Source organism: Canis lupus, chromosome 8 (assembly GCF_011100685.1).
Source record: "Canis lupus familiaris isolate Mischka breed German Shepherd chromosome 8, alternate assembly UU_Cfam_GSD_1.0, whole genome shotgun sequence".
Taxonomy (NCBI): Eukaryota; Metazoa; Chordata; class Mammalia; order Carnivora; family Canidae; genus Canis; species Canis lupus.
In genome coordinates this window covers 19,866,817-19,885,317 of record NC_049229.1, presented here as the reverse complement: position 1 = coordinate 19,885,317, position 18,501 = coordinate 19,866,817, and the positions used below count along the sequence as shown (strand labels likewise).

The 18,501-nt window shown below is 32.9% G+C and overlaps 2 long non-coding RNA genes across 5 annotated transcripts in view; one reads left to right on the top strand and one right to left on the bottom strand.

The window, feature by feature from the left end:
* The window catches only part of LOC111097010, a 56,595-nt gene extending 42,400 nt beyond the window's left edge, over positions 1 to 14,195 (top strand). The window contains exons 3-5 of one of the 2 annotated variants that reach the window (XR_005363206.1): positions 7,992 to 8,075; positions 9,165 to 9,318; positions 14,007 to 14,195. This is a non-coding gene — a long non-coding RNA (uncharacterized LOC111097010). The remainder of the gene's footprint in view (positions 1 to 7,991; positions 8,076 to 9,164; positions 9,319 to 14,006) is intronic. The other variant, XR_005363207.1, reaches the window with a different exon arrangement.
* LOC102156931 overlaps positions 1 to 18,501 on the bottom strand; it is a 73,190-nt gene that overhangs the window by 27,573 nt on the left and 27,116 nt on the right. For all 3 annotated transcript variants that reach the window (XR_005363204.1, XR_005363203.1, XR_005363205.1), the window contains one exon: positions 1,399 to 1,499. This is a non-coding gene — a long non-coding RNA (uncharacterized LOC102156931). The remainder of the gene's footprint in view (positions 1 to 1,398; positions 1,500 to 18,501) is intronic.

The following is an 18,501-nucleotide window of genomic DNA, read 5'->3' as shown; positions in this document are numbered from 1 at the left end:
CTCAGTCGGGTAAGTGAAGTGTCTGACTCTTGATTTTTGCTCAGGTCATGATTTCAGTATCATGAGATCCAGCCCCAAATTGGGCTCTGTGCTGGGCACAGAGCCTGCTTGAGATTCTCTCTCTCCCTCTCTCTCTGCTTCCTCATCCTGCTATCTCTCTCTTTAAAAAAAAAAAAAAAAAAAAAAAAAAAAAAAAGGATGTAATTAAAATATCAGGTCATTTCTACAATAAATCTATATAAATCTGTTGTCATGGTTTAAAAGGAAATAAAAATTTTCCCTAAGAAAATAAAAGAAAGAACGAAACAAAATAAATAATGTTAAACATTATTTGTTTCTTACATCTGTAAAGTATACAAATACATTTTAAGTGATTCAGGGCCAAAGTGACCATACATACAACTCCTTACAAATTCATATAGTCATTAAAGCAAGCTACAACTAGAAAAATTATGAAACCATAATTTTCCCAAACCATTTCATTTCTGAGGAAAATATTTTTATAAGAGTGTATTAATGTCAATAAAATAAGAAACTGCATAAAACATAAATTATCTTTATTTGTTTCATTTGAGTCAAGCTACTTAGGTTTTCAGTGAATAGCTGATGTGAGAAAATGTTCCCACAAATCCTAGCTCAAATGATGGTAGCTAGCTTTCTTTTACCCAGGAATACAGAGAAATTATCATGAGAAAAAAGTTCAGGAATCTACAGTGGTACAGGAATAATACTGAAAAGCTTCTGTGAATAATGCCTATTTCTTTTCAAGAAGCATACAGAAAAGTGAACAGAAAATCAAGCAGTAATAGGAGTGAAGACAGATAAGGTTCCCAGCTGTACTATTAAGGGTTTGAGAAAAGATCAAGTTACCTGTAAAATGCATTTTCTGTATTTCACTCCCTTACTAATCTATAAAATAATCTAGAGGGTATTATGAAATAAATGTAAATAAAAAACATGTAAAAATATTTAGAACAATAGATGATATAAAATAATGGTCATTTATGGATCATTGCGTGTAACTATCAGCATTCACCAACTCCCTCGTTTTCATCCTCCCTATCAAAAATCTAGCTTTAGGGGCACCTGGGTGGCACATTTCATTAAGTGTCCACCTCTTGCTTTTGGCTCAGGTCTTGTTCTCAGGGTCATGAGATTGGGCCCCCTGACAGGCTCTATGCCCTTCAGTGGGCTCCACACTCAGCACAGAGTCTACTTAGGACTTTCTCTTTCTCTCCCTCTTCCTCTACCCCTCTCCATATTTGTGCTTATTCATGTGCGTGCTCTCTCTCTTTATCTCTCTCTCTCTCTCTCTCTCTCTCTCTCAAATATATAAATCTTTCTTAAAAAAAGAAAGAAATTTTACTTTAATAGAGTGGCCCACACTTCACTCCTTACCTTTGACCATTTGTTTTCAAGTTGACCAGTTCCATCCTTAACCTCATGGGAGATTTCTGACCCAAAGTGATCATGGAGCTCCCCATCAATGACTGGAATAGCTAGAAATGAAGAATAAAATTCTGGTTAGTAAAAATAAATAAATAAATAAATAAATATAATAAATAAATAAAATTCTGGTTAGTGATGTTAGTGTATTTCTAGGAAAAACTTATTCAGTCTTAAAAGGGAAACATTGGAAATGTCTGCCTCTGAACAGTGTTAATTCAGTAGGAAATGCCTATATTTTTTGAGTAGTATTGTTGCAAACACAGGGGGATATATATCTTGTGATGGAGTTTTATTGCAGTTGCCAAAATGGACAAATGGAAAGACCTTGGGACTTTAATGACATAATTGATCATACTATCTTCTACTTTAAGTTGTGTAAAATAACACATTTCCTATTTGTTTAAGACTGTATGAAATGGAATATAATCTTGCCAACCTAAATCCACAAAACTCTGAAGTGACATATTATATTATCAAAAATATACACAATACATGTGAAAATTAGCCTATATCCATGTGTAATTAATGCATTTTATGGCCTTCACTTAAAGAAATCATGTAAACATCGTACTGAGATTTGCATTAGCCTGAATCCTTAAAACAGTAGTATACTAAAACTATTTAAAAATATCTATGTGTGTTAAGTAGGTTTGGTTTATAATAATGAAGACTATTATTTGAAAATCCAAAATCCCTATTGGAAATCATTCATTCTCACCTATAAACAGCATAAATATTAATTTTTTTCTGTGTTTTCAAACAGTGAATTATTTCCATTGAACATAATCTACTTGAAAAGGACAGCATTCAGAACTTCTGATGGAGAACATGACTGGATCTAAACTGTCCAATATATGGTTTGGCTTATAACTAAACAAACAGATCACTAGGTCTAATGGCAAGAATATAAACCGTACTAGGGATAACCTAAAACCATGGAAATAACAAGCCTAATGAAACAAAGCAGTGAGGCAAAAACAGTTAAATGTGTTTTACTGTTGTTTTGGGTTCCATTTTATAGAGTTCTCTACAATGATTGCAAACTATTCCTTCTTTATCATTGCATTAACTGACACTCAGTTTTCCTTTGTGACACTCTTTTTGAGACTACTCCTCCAACACTTCACATTCTTCAGGATCAGATAATGCATCAGTGTCTTCCTCACTTCCGTGTCACTTCTACATGATTACTTCTCTAAGCTTTGAGAAACCTCTGCTTTAAGATTCTACTTCCAGCTAAGATAATGTAGCTTGCAGCAAGCCAAAGGTTTGGGACTGTAGGGGAACTTTTGCAATTTGATAAACAACAGCTACCAATAACTTACTGAATTTACTCCAGCCCCCCCGCCCCGCCCCCCGCCCAGTACTACAAGACATAGCAATTTTGTTGGAAACTAAAAACAAGCAGAAAACAAGAGGCAACAACAAAAAAACAAGAACTAGAAAAAAAAAAAAAAAAACAGAAAACAACTGGAAAAGCTATGATAAAAATAATTGTAAATGAATTTCTGATTATATGGGAGAGTCTTTGAGGCTGCCAAAAATTGAGAAGACAAAATCTTAAAGAAGAGGGAGTCATGAATCAGTGAGTCAATTTTCAGCCATTTGATTTTTTTCCTTGAAGCATTCACCAAATCTGGACATAAGAGTCTGAGGATCTAGGGAGTGAACCCAGGAAGAGGGACTATACTAAGAGACAGAGAAAACAGCTTTGGCAGTATTGCAGGACTAAGGAGACAAAAATGTGAGACTGGAAGTGTCAGAATCATGGTGGAAAAGGAAAAAAAAAAAAAGAAAGAAAGAAAGAAAGAAAAACCTAAGCCCAAAGCTCATCTGATTGTCCCTTCAAAGTTTCTGCTGAGTTCTGAAACTGTATGATCGACCAAGCCAAGAAGCCAAACAAAAAGCTTTAGAAGAGCAAAGTAATGGTGGCCTAGGTGGCTCAGTCAGTTTTGTGTCAGATTCTTGGTTTCAGCTCAGGTAATGATTTCAGGAGTGGGATCCCGCCCCACTTCTGGCTCCACATTCAACATGGAATCTACTTGAGATCCTCTCTCCCTTTGCCCCTTCCATTGATCATGCAAGCATACACACTCACTCTCTCTCAAATAAATAAATCTTTATTTAAAAAAAAACAGAGAGAGAGAAGATAAAAGTAAAAATGCTGCAAGTCTTTTGGTACTGAGGGGCAGGGGCAAGAGAGAGAAGGGAAACAAGGAATAGAGCTCAGTATGTTTTTCTACATATACCTTATCAAATTAATCGAATTGTAAAACTTGCCCTATACAAATCTAGATATCTGAGAATTTTTATAATGAATAAATGTTGAATTTTGTCAAATGCTTTCTTTGCATGGATTGACATAATCATATGATTTTTCTTCTTTCACTTGTTAATATGGCAGATTTTTAAATTTTGAACCAGCCTTGCATCTCTGTAATGAAATCCATTTGGTCATGGCATATCACTACTTTTTATATTATCATACAATATATGATAATATATTTTACTTATCAGGTTCAGTAGTTTATATTTTGAGGAATTTTGCACTGTACTATTCAAGAACATCTATCTGTAGTTTTCTCTTTTGTACTGTTTTGTTTTTCTGGTTTGGGTATCAGGGAAATTATGGCCTCATAAAATGATTTGGCATTGGTTCCCTTCTCTTGGATTTCCTGGAAGAGATTGTGGAGATTTGGCATTAATTCTTCTTTAAATATCTTGTAGAATTACCCAGTGAGGGCAGCCCTGGTGGCCCAGCAGTTTAGCACCGCCTTCAGCCCAGGGCCTGATCCTGGAGTCCCAGAATCAAGTCCCATGTCAGGCTCCCTGAATGGAGCCTGCTTCTGCCTGTGTCTCTGTCTCTGTCTCTGTCTCTGTCTCTGTCTCTGTCTCTGTCTCTCTGTCTATCATGAATAAATAAATAAAATCTTAAAAAAAAAACATACACAACAGAAAATATGTTTAAAAATTTGTAAAAAAAAAAAGAAAATATCTCAACCTGGAGATTTCTTTAAGCTTTTAATTATGACTAACTTCTTTAATGGTTACAGCACTATTCAAAGTATCTTTTTCATAGTGGGTAAATTATGGTAGTTTGTGCTTCTGAACAAAATTATCTATCTCATCTAAATTGACAAATTATGTTTGTAGAGATATTTTAAATATTCAGCCATTCACTTTTTCATGTCTGCAGGGGCTGTAATGATGTCATATGTCTCATGCCTTATGTTGGTGCTCTGTGTCTTCCATTTCTTGACTTGTCAATCTTGCTAGAAATCTACTAATTTTATTGATACCTTTAAAGAACCATATGTTTGTTTCACTCATTTTTTTCTATTTTCCTTTTTTTTATTTCTTTTAATAGGTTTATACCATTTATAATTCTCTTGCTCTTCTTTTTCTACATTCTTGAGATGAGAGCTTACATTATAGATTTTAGACATTTCTTCTTTATAATATATAGATTTAGTGCTATAAATTTTCCTCTTAGCCAATAGAGAGAAAGCAGGCAAGAGTTACTTCACTTTTTAGAAAGATTTTTAGAGTAACTCTTTCAACATATAAACATCAACATTCTAACTCTAAAACTACTGTTGTATTTTAGAAATAAAATAGAACTTTGAAATAGTTTAGCTGATGCAATTGCCATTTAAGCACACTCAATATATTGAAATATGAAAGGTCTACTATATTCAGAGCACTCTTGGACATATAAAAGTGAATAATTGTTTCTGCCTTTAAGAGACTATATTAGCTCCTGTTTGTTCACCTCAAAACTACATTCATCCATTTCTCTACCTATTTCTGTATTAACATTAGTCACACATAAAAATCTACAATAGCTTTCTAATGGGTTCCACTGCTTCCCTATAGTCCCATGTAGCAGCGAGAGTGTCCTCAAAATAAAGGAAGGGGGGATGAAGTTGGCTTATGTCGCTTCCGCTTCCCTCCTTTCATCTTGTCAATGACTTCATGCGTTTAAAATAAAAACCAATCGTCTATCAAACTAATGAGGCACCCATAAGGTGGATCTTTCCTTTCTCTTAGAATTAATTTCTTAACATCAGGGGATCCCTGGGTGGCGCAGCGGTTTAGCGCCTGCCTTTGGCCCAGGGCGCGATCCTGGAGACCCGGGATCGAATCCCACATCGGGCTCCCGGTGCATGGAGCCTGCTTCTCCCTCTGCCTGTGTCTCTGCGCCTCTCTCTCTCTCTGTGACTATCATAAATAAATAAAAATTTAAAAAAAAAAAAAAAAAAAAAAAAAAAAAATTTAAAAAAAAATCTTAACATCATCTCCTCCTTTTCACTTCTCCCACATGGAAAGTCCTTTCATTTTAAAACATCCTTTAAATCTGTTGTTCCCTCTGTGTGGGAACACTCTGACCTCTGGTATTTGCTTTCCTGGCAACTTCTTTCATCCAGGGCTCATCTCACCTCAAATGCTTTCTCTTTAGAGAGGCCTTCCATGACCATTTAATCCAATATGACCTTTAAGTTATATCCTACAATACACAATATTTGTTGTATTTATAATAGTTAACAATATTTTAAATCATTTAGTTCATCAGTGTTAAATTTCTTAAGTTCTCTTTCCTCCATTTACCATTTCTTTCTCAGTGCTATATTTTAAGCACATATAGCAGTTCCTGGTGCAAGATTAATACTTATTAAATATTAAGTTAAAATATGTGTAATAGAGAGCCTACTCAAAATATTATAACGTGAGGCAAAATGATATAAGTAATGTAAATGCAGAAGTATTATTAAAAAACAAGTAAGGACTATTGGTTAGGGGTATGGACTTGGAGTCAGACTGCCTGAACTTAGAATTCTAATGCTATCACTATTAGCTGTGACTCTGAACAGATTAATGAATTTTCCTGTGACTTTATTTCCTCATCTGTGAAAGTGGCATATTGATAGTAATTATCTCATAGAGTTTTGAGAAATAAGTGCAGTTTTACATATGAAACACAAAGGACAGTGACTGGAATTAATAAGACCTCTATAAATATCAGATATTATTAACATTAAATTGTTGTATTTATTATTATCATTGTCATTAATATTATGAAATAATGGAGGGATCTTTGGGATTGAGTAAATCGGAGTTTCACAGAAGTTTTGGAAATTGAAGATAGTCTGAAAGTTTGGTAGGAGCATTGTGGTCATAAAAGGAAATAAAAATGAATAAATAAACGAATGAATTATATTATATATAATATGTATATATCCATATATATATTTGTAGGTTATATGTATGCATATATACATGTATCTATTTATTTACCTATTTATCTATCATATATGACAGAATACAAAATACTATACAAAGTAAAGCATTTCAATCAATTCAATTTTGCTTAGGTAAATTCTAAGAAAAGAAAATGAAAGAAGTATACTCATAGATTGTAATTAGTCCATCTGCTATCCAGGAAGAGGAGAGAATCAGAAGACAGGCAGTTAGTCTACTAAAATCTTTCCTGTTAAGATTCCTATGGAATCTTAAGCAAGTAACTCAGGCACTAAGATGCTTACTTTCATTATTGATGAAATTAAATAAATAAATAAAATAAAGTAAAGTAAAATAGCACTAACAAAATACACCTTATGGGATTACTGTGGATATAAGACATTGTATAGGTTAAAAAAAAAAAAAATCAGTGGATGAATGAGCGACCAAACACGCACATGGTAGTAGTTTCACAGATGTAAATATATACTAATCTAGTAGCAGGCAAAAATAATAAAATATTACCCCATTTTATAATAGCTGAAAGATTACCTGTGAAACAAATTGCTAAGTATCTTTTCATATTGTGTTGTTATATATCAAAATTGCAAAGGAACTAAAGACAAAGGCATAGAGACAGAGACAGAGGGAGAAACAGAAGATGAGAGGAGACATTTACAAGTATGCTCATTTACAAGTATGCTCAAGTATACAGTTACAAGATAACTTGGTATAATCGATGTTCAATAAATATATAGCATTAAAAACATGATTTTTAAAAATTTTATCCTCATATTATTAGCAAAACCTCTCCTAGTAAACATTGTTTTAAAAAACACCATTCCTATTCTCAGAATTACTTTTAAAGGATACTTATTTCCTTTTGAAATGATTAGGGAAATATTAGAGATTTGTGTTTCAAACCATCCATTTTGAAAACAAGCTATAATTGCATTCTACTTTGGGGAGAACAAAAATAGTGATAATATTCTGATTGAATATCTGTATTTATGTTTTCTATTTCTTTTGTAATCTCTCTTTAACTTTGGAATGATAAAAGCCAATACTGAAAAAAGCATGTTTAAAGGCAATCTAAAAATAATAATAATAATAATAATAATAATAATAATAATAATAATAATAATAAAATAAAGGCAATCTATTTTCTATAAAGTATTATATCATAATTTTAAGTTATCATTGAATAAAAAGCTTAAAGTTTTATCATTGAATAAAGAGAAAGTGTATTCATTGAATGTAAAGGTATGAAAATTTTCTGATTTTGTTTTTATTTTGGTTAATAGGACTACCCAAAATAAATTCTGTCCTTTGAAGATGGTGTTGTAAAGGAATATGACCAAATTCATTCTGATTTTGCTTGGAGTTATGTAAGCAATTATGCTTAAATTCTTTTTTTTTTTTTAAGACTTTATTTATTTATTCATGAGAGACAGAAAGAGAGAGAGGCAGAGACACACGCAGAGGAAGAAGCAGACTCAATGCAGGGAGCCCGATGTGGTACTCCATCCCGGGACTCCAGGATCACACCCTGGGCCAAAGGCAGGCGCTCAACCACTGAGCCACCCAGGCATCCCCTTAATAATTTCACACAATTCAAGATCAGTGTCATTTTCTTACTTGAATTTCAAAATGATCAAATAAAGAATGGCTTAATAATATTCAGATATTAAACAATACATTTTCAGGGAAATAGCTGGATTATTTGGATTATCTCATTTAAGATGAGTTTATATATCTCAAGAATATATATTTTCATGGACCACAGACATATTCCCCACAACAAATATAATTATTTTTAATTATTTAGCAGTCATATAGTAGATTGGTAACATACAAAAATAAGATTATAACTTTTGTTTTTCTCCTAATTTTATTGGCTTATATAAATTATAGAATTTATTGATTTATATCTAGACAGTATTTTAAAAATAGTGATAAAAGCAGGTACATTATTATTTTTAATGGTTATCTTTCTGGTATTATACTATTAGCTATTTAATAATTCATGTCCAGCGGGGATTAAGAGTTAAAAGTATCTCATGCTTAGAAGGTACATAAATGAAATCACCTTCTCCCCATTTCTACCTCCAGTTCAGTGCTTTCTATTTTTAGGCTCAGGGCTCCACACTGTATTTTACCCTACCTACAGAACCATACGGTCATCTGGGAAGGAGTTAAAAAAGAAAGTGTGTGATAGTACAAAATCCCTTAGAACAAACACAGATAAATAATTCCCTTCCATATGTTTCAAATATGACCATTCTATTCTTTCGAACTTCATTTTGTGTTTACAGTGCCTGGTAAATTCCTCAGGCAAAAATTTCATCATTTAGTATCCTCATGTCTTTATCTGAGGAACTGAGCTCTCTCCAGGGCGATATGCATAAGTTTAACCAACATCTCTATTCTGTTCAGCATAGTCCTCCTTGCAAATAATTCATTTCTGATTTTAACAGGTGCCTTCTGGAGACAGTGTTTTATCCAGTGGAAGAAAGTTTAATCAAAACGATGTTTTTGGCCAACTGCAAAATGTTTACAACTGTCTCTGAAAGCCAGCCACACAGTTGGCCACTTACTCCACTTACACAGCAGTTCTCAGTTGCAGAAAGGGTGAGTTCTCTAAAAAGAGGTAAGAGAGTGTTTATATATCCAAACACGCTTGAATCAGGCTCTGAATCCTAACTTTGCTGTTTTAAAAATTATCATTATTAGAACAAAGTAACTACTGAATGGATATTATGTATACCTGAATATTAAAAAAATAGCTTATAGATTTTGAAATTATCTTAAGTGACAAAAGAAATATATATGACATTCTTTTAAAGCACTAATTAAGCTGAATTTTTTAAAAAGCAAGTCTATATTTTTGAATTTTTATTAGCAGCTTATGTTACCTAAAATTGAATAAATCATAATAAAGAAAAATATAAATTGGGATAAAAGGGAAAACAATCTATAAAAATATTTATGTACAAGGCAATCTATTCCATTCATGTTGCTATTGCAGGTTAACAGAGTGAATATGAATTTGGATTCCAGTTGAAACTAAGGATAAATACTCTTTAACCTCCAGTTTGATGTGAACTAGGACATTTCTTCTAATTTAATTATAATGCTTATGATCTGGTTCTACAATACCAACAAAATAACCAGTAGAGATTTTGCCTGTTGCTCTATTTGCCAGAATTCACTCTAAATCTCCCTCTGCAGTCATCCCCTTGTGTTTGTCATTCCTGTATCCCAACTGCAAGACATTAATCTTCTAAATTAGAAATAAACACTTTCTGGGCAGCCCCGATGGCTCAGTGTTTTAGCGCTGCCTTCAGCCCAGAGTGTGGTCCTGGAGACTGAGGATCGAGTCCCATGTCAGGCTCCCTGCATGGAGCCTGCTTCTCCCTCTGCCTGTGTCTCTGCCTCTCTTTCTCTGTGTCTCTCGTGAATAAATTTTAAAAATCTAAAAAAAAATTTAAAAAGAGAAATAAACACTTTCAGCTATAAAATACTGAAATGCTTTTAAGTAGATATGCAGAGCTGGCATTCTGACGCAATTATAATTAACACTTTGTTTTAAATGAGTAATAATGAATTAGATGATTAAAACAATGCATATTATGGGTAAAACAAAAACCTCACTATTTAAAAGCGAAAATTAAAATAATAATAATAATAATAACAGGTCAGCCCGGATGGCTCAGCGGGTTAGCACCGCCTTCAGTCCAGGGCCTGATCTTGGAGACCTGGGATGGAGTCCCATGTCAGGCTCCCTGCATGGAGCCTGCTTCTCCCTCTGCCTGTGTCTATGCCTCTCTCTTTCTCTCTCTCTGTGTGTCTCTATGAATAAATAAAGTCTTTAAAAAATAAAATAAATAAAAATTTTAAAAATTGCATACCTTCAAATCCAAAATTTTGTAAGAAAATTTCCTTCTGTTTTGGAAACAATGTTTTTTTTTTTGAAACAATGTTTAATGTTGAAGTAAAAATCACTACACTAGTGTGAACCTCCATCCAGCATCACTTTCTGAAAATTATATCTTCATGTGATGTATAAAAATTTAACATAAAGGTGACACACTTAGATTTAACTTTTAAAAATAAGTGGTAATTATAATAAGCTACTGGCCCTAGGCTCTTACTATCATTCAAGAACTATTCTAGAAACCTACCTACATAGATTTGTAATGTTCCTTAAAAAAAAAGGATTCATGCTATTAACACACTAGTAAAGATGAAGAAATTGAGGAATACAAATGATTAAATATTAGGTTAAATCATATGATACTGTCATTTTATAAATTAAAACATCCAAATATCAGTAATTTCATATCACTCATTCTAATACAGTAATCAAGATCATTCAGGCGGCAAATGGCAGTCAGGATGCAGACATGGTCAGCCTGGTTCCTGACCAGGCTGGAATACATTTCACGGATATTTCGTGAATATGGACAGGTTATATGTAACTATAGAAAAGTTCAATAGACTTTGGTATCATATAGACTTTGGTTGAAATTTTGGCCCTTGAGAAAATTATAATAGTTTCCATCTTAAATTATACCAACTATAAATTAAGAATGACAATTTCTATTTTGTAGGTCTCTGATAAGAATGAAAATATTTTATAGAGAAAATAGAAGAAAGAGTTACAGAAACCAAACTCATTTTATAAGGCTTATATAATCTTAATACTAATACCAAATAAATACAATGCAAATAAAATTATAGATCTACTTCACCTTTGAACTTTAAATCAAAAATCCTAAATTAAATTTAAATTTGATTATTAATAAATAAAATATTACATTAAAATCTTAATATTAGCTAACCAAATCTGATACTGTTCTCAAAAAATACAGTCAGAATCAAGTAGTTTTACCTTTAAAATGCAAGGATACCTCGACATCAGCATAAGTGTAATGATAATTTACCACATTAATAAGTTAAAGTTTAAAATCATGTTACTGCCTCAAAAAATGTGGAAAAGCTGAAAAGCCTTAAATTTTATTTTTTTTAAGATTTTACTTATTTATTCATCAGAGACACAGAGAGAGAGAGAGAGAGAGAAAGAGAGACAGAGGCATAGGCAGAGGGAGAAGCAGGTTCCTCAGGGGGAGCTCAGTACAGGACTCGATCCCGAGACCACAGGGATCAGGCCCTGAGCCAAAGGCAGACTCTCAACCCCTGAGCCACCCAGGCATCCTGAAAAGCCATAAAACTTTAAAATAGAAAGTATAGAAAGTACTGTTAACTTGATAGAGTATTTTACTAAGCAAAAATAGAAAATATAAGATACCCAGAGTACTTACTACTGTTTAGCATAATACTACTATCCCTGATCACCAATATTGCAAAGTGAAAATATATAAATATTGAAAAATAAATTGCTGTATTTACAAATGTCTGAAAATCATTTTAGAAATCCATATTCAAAGGTTTTTGTTACTGATAAAATAATTTTGTAAAGTTGTTAGAAATAAAATCAAGTCATAAAATTTTGTATCTGTCTATACCATATATAATCAAGTAGAAAACTATTTAGAGTATCAGCTATAAAGATCTTAAGAGACCTAAAACTCCAAAAAAAGTGATAGCATAAAATAAATCATAACACAAAGAGGCTGCTTATTCCCCAAATTATGCCTTATATGTTCATTCAATGCAATCCCATTCAATATTGCATTTTGATATTTTTCAGGATTTCAATTCAGTTATTATAAAATTTATTCAAAAAATAAAGATCCACAAAAGCTAACTTAATCTTAAAAAAATGAAAAAAGTAACAAGAGGAATTACTCTACTAGACATTAAAACATGCAACAACGCCATAATAAAAAAAATTGGATAGTATTGTTGCACAAACAGAAAAATATCTAATGGAACAAATGGAGGCCTGAAAGAATGATCCTTAATATACATACATGATATGTATGACATACAAGACATACATGATAAAAATGATCCTGCAATTCAATGGTAAATGTACAAACTACTCTGGCCATGACGTCTAAAAAACTGACTCAGTATATAGAGACAAAGTTGAATTCCTATCTAATATGACATATATGAGCATACAGTGGATAGATCAAAGAACTAATGTGAAAGAAAAAGTATCATGTTTACAAAAAATGCAAGAAAATAGACTCTGGAAGAGAATTTTTAAACAAATTTTTAAATATGCAAATTATTAGAAAATAGATAAATTGACTAAATTATAATTGAATATTTCTATTCAATTAAAACACCGCTACCAAAATTATAGAGAGTAGATGGTAGGATGATATATAACACAGACGCATGAAATATGTAAGAATAGTTTGCCAATAGTTTGCCAAAGGAAAAGTTTGCATATCAATGGAAAAATAGGACAAAGTTATAAAAAAGTAAGTGTCAAAAATTATTTTAAAAAATAATAATATATTAAATTTGTTCATAATTAATAGATAATTGAATGTTAAATAGTTAAGCAACAATGGGATATTCTTTTATGCCTACTGGACTTGTGTTTTTTTTAAAAATAAATTTATTTTTTGTTGGTGTTAAATTTGCCAACATACAGAGTAACACCCAGTGCTCATCCCGTCAAGTGCCCCCCTCAGTGCCCATCACCCATTCACCCCCACTCCCCGCCCTCCTCCCCTTCCACCACCCCTAGTTCGTTTCGCAGAGTTAGGAGTCTTTATGTTCTGTCTCCCTTTCTGATATTTCCCACACATTTCTTCTCCCTTCCCCTCTATTCCCTTTCACTATTATTTATATTCCCCAAATGAATGAGAACATATAATGTTTGTCCTTCTCCGACTGGCTTACTTCACTCAGCATAATACCCTCCAGTTCCATCCACGTTGAAGCAAATGGTAGGTATTTGTCATTTCTAATGGCTGAGTAATATTCCATTGTATACATAAACATCTTCTTGGTCTTGTTTAAGTAAAAATACCATAATATCTGGTGTTGGCAAGATAAAAAAAAAACTGACAGGAACCATCATGATCTGCTGCTTAGGGACATTGAGCTGCCATTCTGAAGAGCAAGCTGGATGTACCTGATCAAATTAAACTCAAGTCTGTCATATGGCTCATCAACTCTGTACCAAGACATAGTTTTGCTGAAAAAATTCTACATGGAAACTTAAAAGAACATGTTTAAGATTCTTATTATATAATTTTAGTTTGCTTTGCATTGAAATTGAACTTTGTGATTTATTCCAACCCTAGGAATGTAGGTAAAAGTACTATATTTTACTTATTAACTTTGCTTCTCAACTGCTGATGAAATCCTTTGCTTGCTATTTCCTTCCTCAGCTATAGGACAGATGCAGAAGATCCAGTGAAGGATGTGAAGATCTCCTAGCTGTAAAACACTTGCTAGAAGGACTTTTAAGAACTACTAGATGAAATCACCACCACTAGAGTGCAAAGCCACTCACTGACACTCATTTACTGCACTGTGGGTTATCTGAGTTAATAAAATTTAGGATATTTTTACCCCCACTGAGCCTAGCCTACTTAACAAACATGGGCAAGGGAGAGAAAACCATGTAAGGACACAATGTGATAAAAGCAAGAAAGGCATAAATATCAAATGAAAATGCTTTTATGATGATGAACACACAGAGAAATTTGGGGCTGCAGGAACAAAGTAACACTTTAGAAACTGGTGATATTTGAGTAGTAGCTTACAAGAATGATTAGCCTTTGGAGTTCTTGCCTCTTTGGAGGGTTTTAGTTCAAGTTAACAGTATTTGTAAAGAATATAAAGTATGCAGGTTTATAGTAAAAGGAAAAAATAAGAAGTAATCTAATATTGATCTGCACAATTGGGATAAGTTCAACAAAGTAAAATATTTGGCTAGAAGTCATGATTTGTCCAGATTACAGCAAAAATATTAGATTATTTTTAAAAAATTATTTGCCATCACTTCAATTATCTATTGCTGCAAAATAAACTATGCCAAAAAATTATGCAGCCATTTTATTTTGTTTACAAATGAAGGAGTCAGGAATTTGGGAAGGATGTGATGTGTTTGTTCATATCTGTTCAACATGGAGTCAGATGGAAGAGCTTAGGCTGCAGGATGCACTTCCAAAGCCTCCTCTTTACTCACATGTCCAGAGACTAGATGTTTTCTTTCTCATTTCTCCTCCAGTATTACCATACTTTATGTGCCTCAGGCTTCATAAAGCATGGTAATACTTTTTATATGGCAATTTGTTTTCAAGGGCCAAAAAGTGTTAAATTGCACAGCAGTTAAGAGTTTCATCAGGAGGTAGCACATCAAGTCTACCTTATTCAGTGGATCAAAGCTGTAATATGTGCCAGATTCAGGTGGGTGAATTTTGGTGGATAGAGCCAAAGTCCATAGCAGAAGAGCATGGGTGGGGAGAGATACTGTTGTGTAAACATTTCTGAAAAAGGGCCATTAGCTATTCATGGAGAAGACCCTAAAGATTTTTCAGAAAATTTCAGTATCATAATATTTATGTTTTAAGACAAATATGTCTGGTTAATTATGACAAAGAGACCAGAGGTAAAATACAGAAACAGGAAGGAGTGAGAGAAGAAAGAAGGCAGGTAGGCAAATTAAAAGGCTAGGGCATGGTTTTCTAGGTGGAACGTGATGAAGGCCTTAGATTAAGGCAAAGACCACAGGAATGAAAAAGTGTGGTATAGGATCAGCTATGCAGGAAAATAGAAGTTTTAAATGAATTCAATGTAAAGAAGTTGGAAAAGTTAAAGATGACTTAAATTGTACTTTATGATCTGGATGGTTAAAAAAATGGTAGTGCAGTTGATTGTTGTAGAAACACTTGGGAAAGAGCAAGTTTCTTGGATCTGAAGTACTATTTGAACAAAGTATGCTTCTGTCAAATTGTGCAATTGGAAATAGATCCAAAGCTCCTACCTAGGGACTCTGAGATGAAAGTCATCTGTAAAGGGGTGACAGTTAAAGTCATGAGACTACATAAAATCTCACATGGGTCGAGTTATGAGAAAAAAGACAAGTCCAAAGGACAAAAATAACAACTAACCTAACTATTTCAGTCTCTGCTTCAGATGGAAGCTTTGAAGTTCTTTAAGGCATACTAATGTTGGTTAATTTGGACATCAATCAGTTCTGGACTACACAAAGTGTTTTGGTTCTAATATACATGCCAGAGGTATTGTATATGAAGTTATTTCTAACTTTCCTCCAACATTTACCTTTCAAAGGTTATTATTTCTGGATTCAAGGTCATATTTTACTTTAGAGAAATGTTAATGGAACATCATTATGTTGATTTTTTAAAAAGATTTTATTTATTTATTCATGAGAGACACAGAGAGAGAGAGAGAGAGGCAGAGACACAGGCAGAGGGAGAAGCAGGCTCCATGCAGGGAGCCCGATGTGGGACTCAATCCTGGGACTCCAGGGTCATGCCCTGAGCCAAAGGCAGATGCTCAATGGCTGAGCCACCCAGATGTCCCTATGTTGATTTTTTAAAACTAATTGTGGCATTTGTATTTGTATTACAACAAGATGAACTGGGAGATAAGCAAATTAAAAAAAAAAAAAGAAACTCATTGGCAAAATAGAGTTAAGTTCCCAGATTTTGTTTATTATCACTCATGAAAACCCAGAACAAATAATCAAAATTTATCATGAATGTCTTAAGTGATAAGCTTTTGAAGATTTTTATGTGGAAGTTTGTCAAGGTTTCATCTTCATCTCACGAATCGAGAAAATTTCATTTGCTATCCACTTGTATGATAGCTTTTGTTCATCTTACTCTTAGAATTGATGTTTTAAGGAATTGTCCCTTAAAATATGTTTTTCCAAGCATTTCTCTAATATCCTTGGAAGTCAGTTCAGAGAAAAATAGATGTGAAAATTAGCCAGCATTATGTGAAGTGGAACTTCAAAGCAGATGCATTAAAGTGTTGAATTCAACTTTTTTTCTTTTATTAGCCATGTTTGTTTTAATAATTTTGATTATGACTTAGACTAATGGCTGTTTCAAGTATAGTATATCAAATATCTTTGCCACTAGAAAAGGACTATGTATACAATCTGGGATGAATTTGCTTAAATTTCAGAACTCTGAATAAGGACAAGATGAAGTAAATATATATGTGTAGTTATTTTCAGAATTTCTTAGAGGTGCTTTTTTTAATGTTAAAAATGCACAATTTGCATTTTACACCAGGGATTTGGTGATAGTATGGAAAGATGGAAAGGGATTAGTGAAGTCATTATGGCAGTTGCATTGATAAAATGTGATGAAAGAGAGCCATTTAAATAATGCATAGAAGAATACTATTTGAGGTAAACACATGGAATTTCTATTGTTGAAATGAAAGTTGCCAAGTAGTAATACTGGTTCAAGATGACTATTTAAATATGTTGAACTCTCTTTCCAAAATGAAAACAAAACAAAAATAAAAATCATAACATTGGAAGTAAAATCAATGCCACTAGGAAAAAATGAGATTCTTCTTCATCCAGGGGGAAAAAATTAAAGTTGCTCAAACACACTAAAGAAAAGCACTAGTCTACAGGTCCTTGTCCTTCTTTTCCTTGCCAAAACACTGGAGCTGGGGACACTACAATCAAAACCTACACTCCCAGACATTCCCAAGTAAGCTAAGAAAGTACTGTGTTTTCCACTTCCCTATAGAGTAGACCCCACCATGTCCATGGTGGATTCATTCCCCGACCCTCACTGGAAGCCTGAAATGGCAGACAGTACTGAACCCAATATATTATGTTTTTTCCTATACATGCATACCTATGATATGATTTATTTTATAACTTGGGTACAGTAAGAAAGTAACAACAAGGGCAGCCCTGGTGTCTCAGTGGTTTAGCACTGAGACCTGATCCTGGAGTCCCGGGATCAGAGCAGTCAAAAATTGCAAAATATATGATAAAAAACAAACAGCTACAAGGAAAAGCCATGAGCTCAATAAAGTCTTAACTGACAAAGCAAAAGAACACACCAGAAAATAGGAGGAAATTCTAAAATAATTATAATTAGGAATTAATTTTTGGAGACTTTGAGTAGCTATCATACCTAGAAATTGAAAAGTTTTCTCAGAACTAGAAATACTGCAATTTTTGGCAACTAAAGCTATGATTGTTGAAATTAAGACAGTAACATTACCTTCAAAATGTCCTGATAATAATAAATTAATCCAACTGAACATTTAAAAATAAAATGAGTAGGGAAAGTAAAGGTCAAATAAGGAATTTTCTAAGAATGCAGAATAAAAGAACACAGAAATTGAAGTAGGAAATAAGTGTTGATAAACAGAGACACAGAGCCTAAAATTCCAACACACATCCTGTTAACAGTTCTTGAATAAAAGAAAATACAAGAGATAGATGATAGAAAATAAAATAGTAATGTAAGAAAAAAATAATCATGTGCTACAAAAAGACTCCAAAATACCAGTAAATATCAAATATGAATCTTGCTAAATTATCCTCATTTTGGTTCATCCAGGTGAAATTTCTTAGCTGCAAAAGTAAAGAGAAAATGCGTGGACCATGCACCTACTTTAATAAGTATTTATATAGATAGAAGTATCCTTATAGAATACAAAAAAAAGAGTAAAGGATAATCTATGAATAGTGACATTAAAGGTAGTATTGTTTTACATTTTTAGTTCATTTATTAAAGTTTCACTTACAATAAAATGTGTCCTATGTCTTATATAATTTGATGAATGTAGCCTATTTTAACTTCTATCCAAAAGAAAACTTATATTTCCATCCATCAAAACATTTTCTCATTCTCCTTTTTACTTGACCCCTTC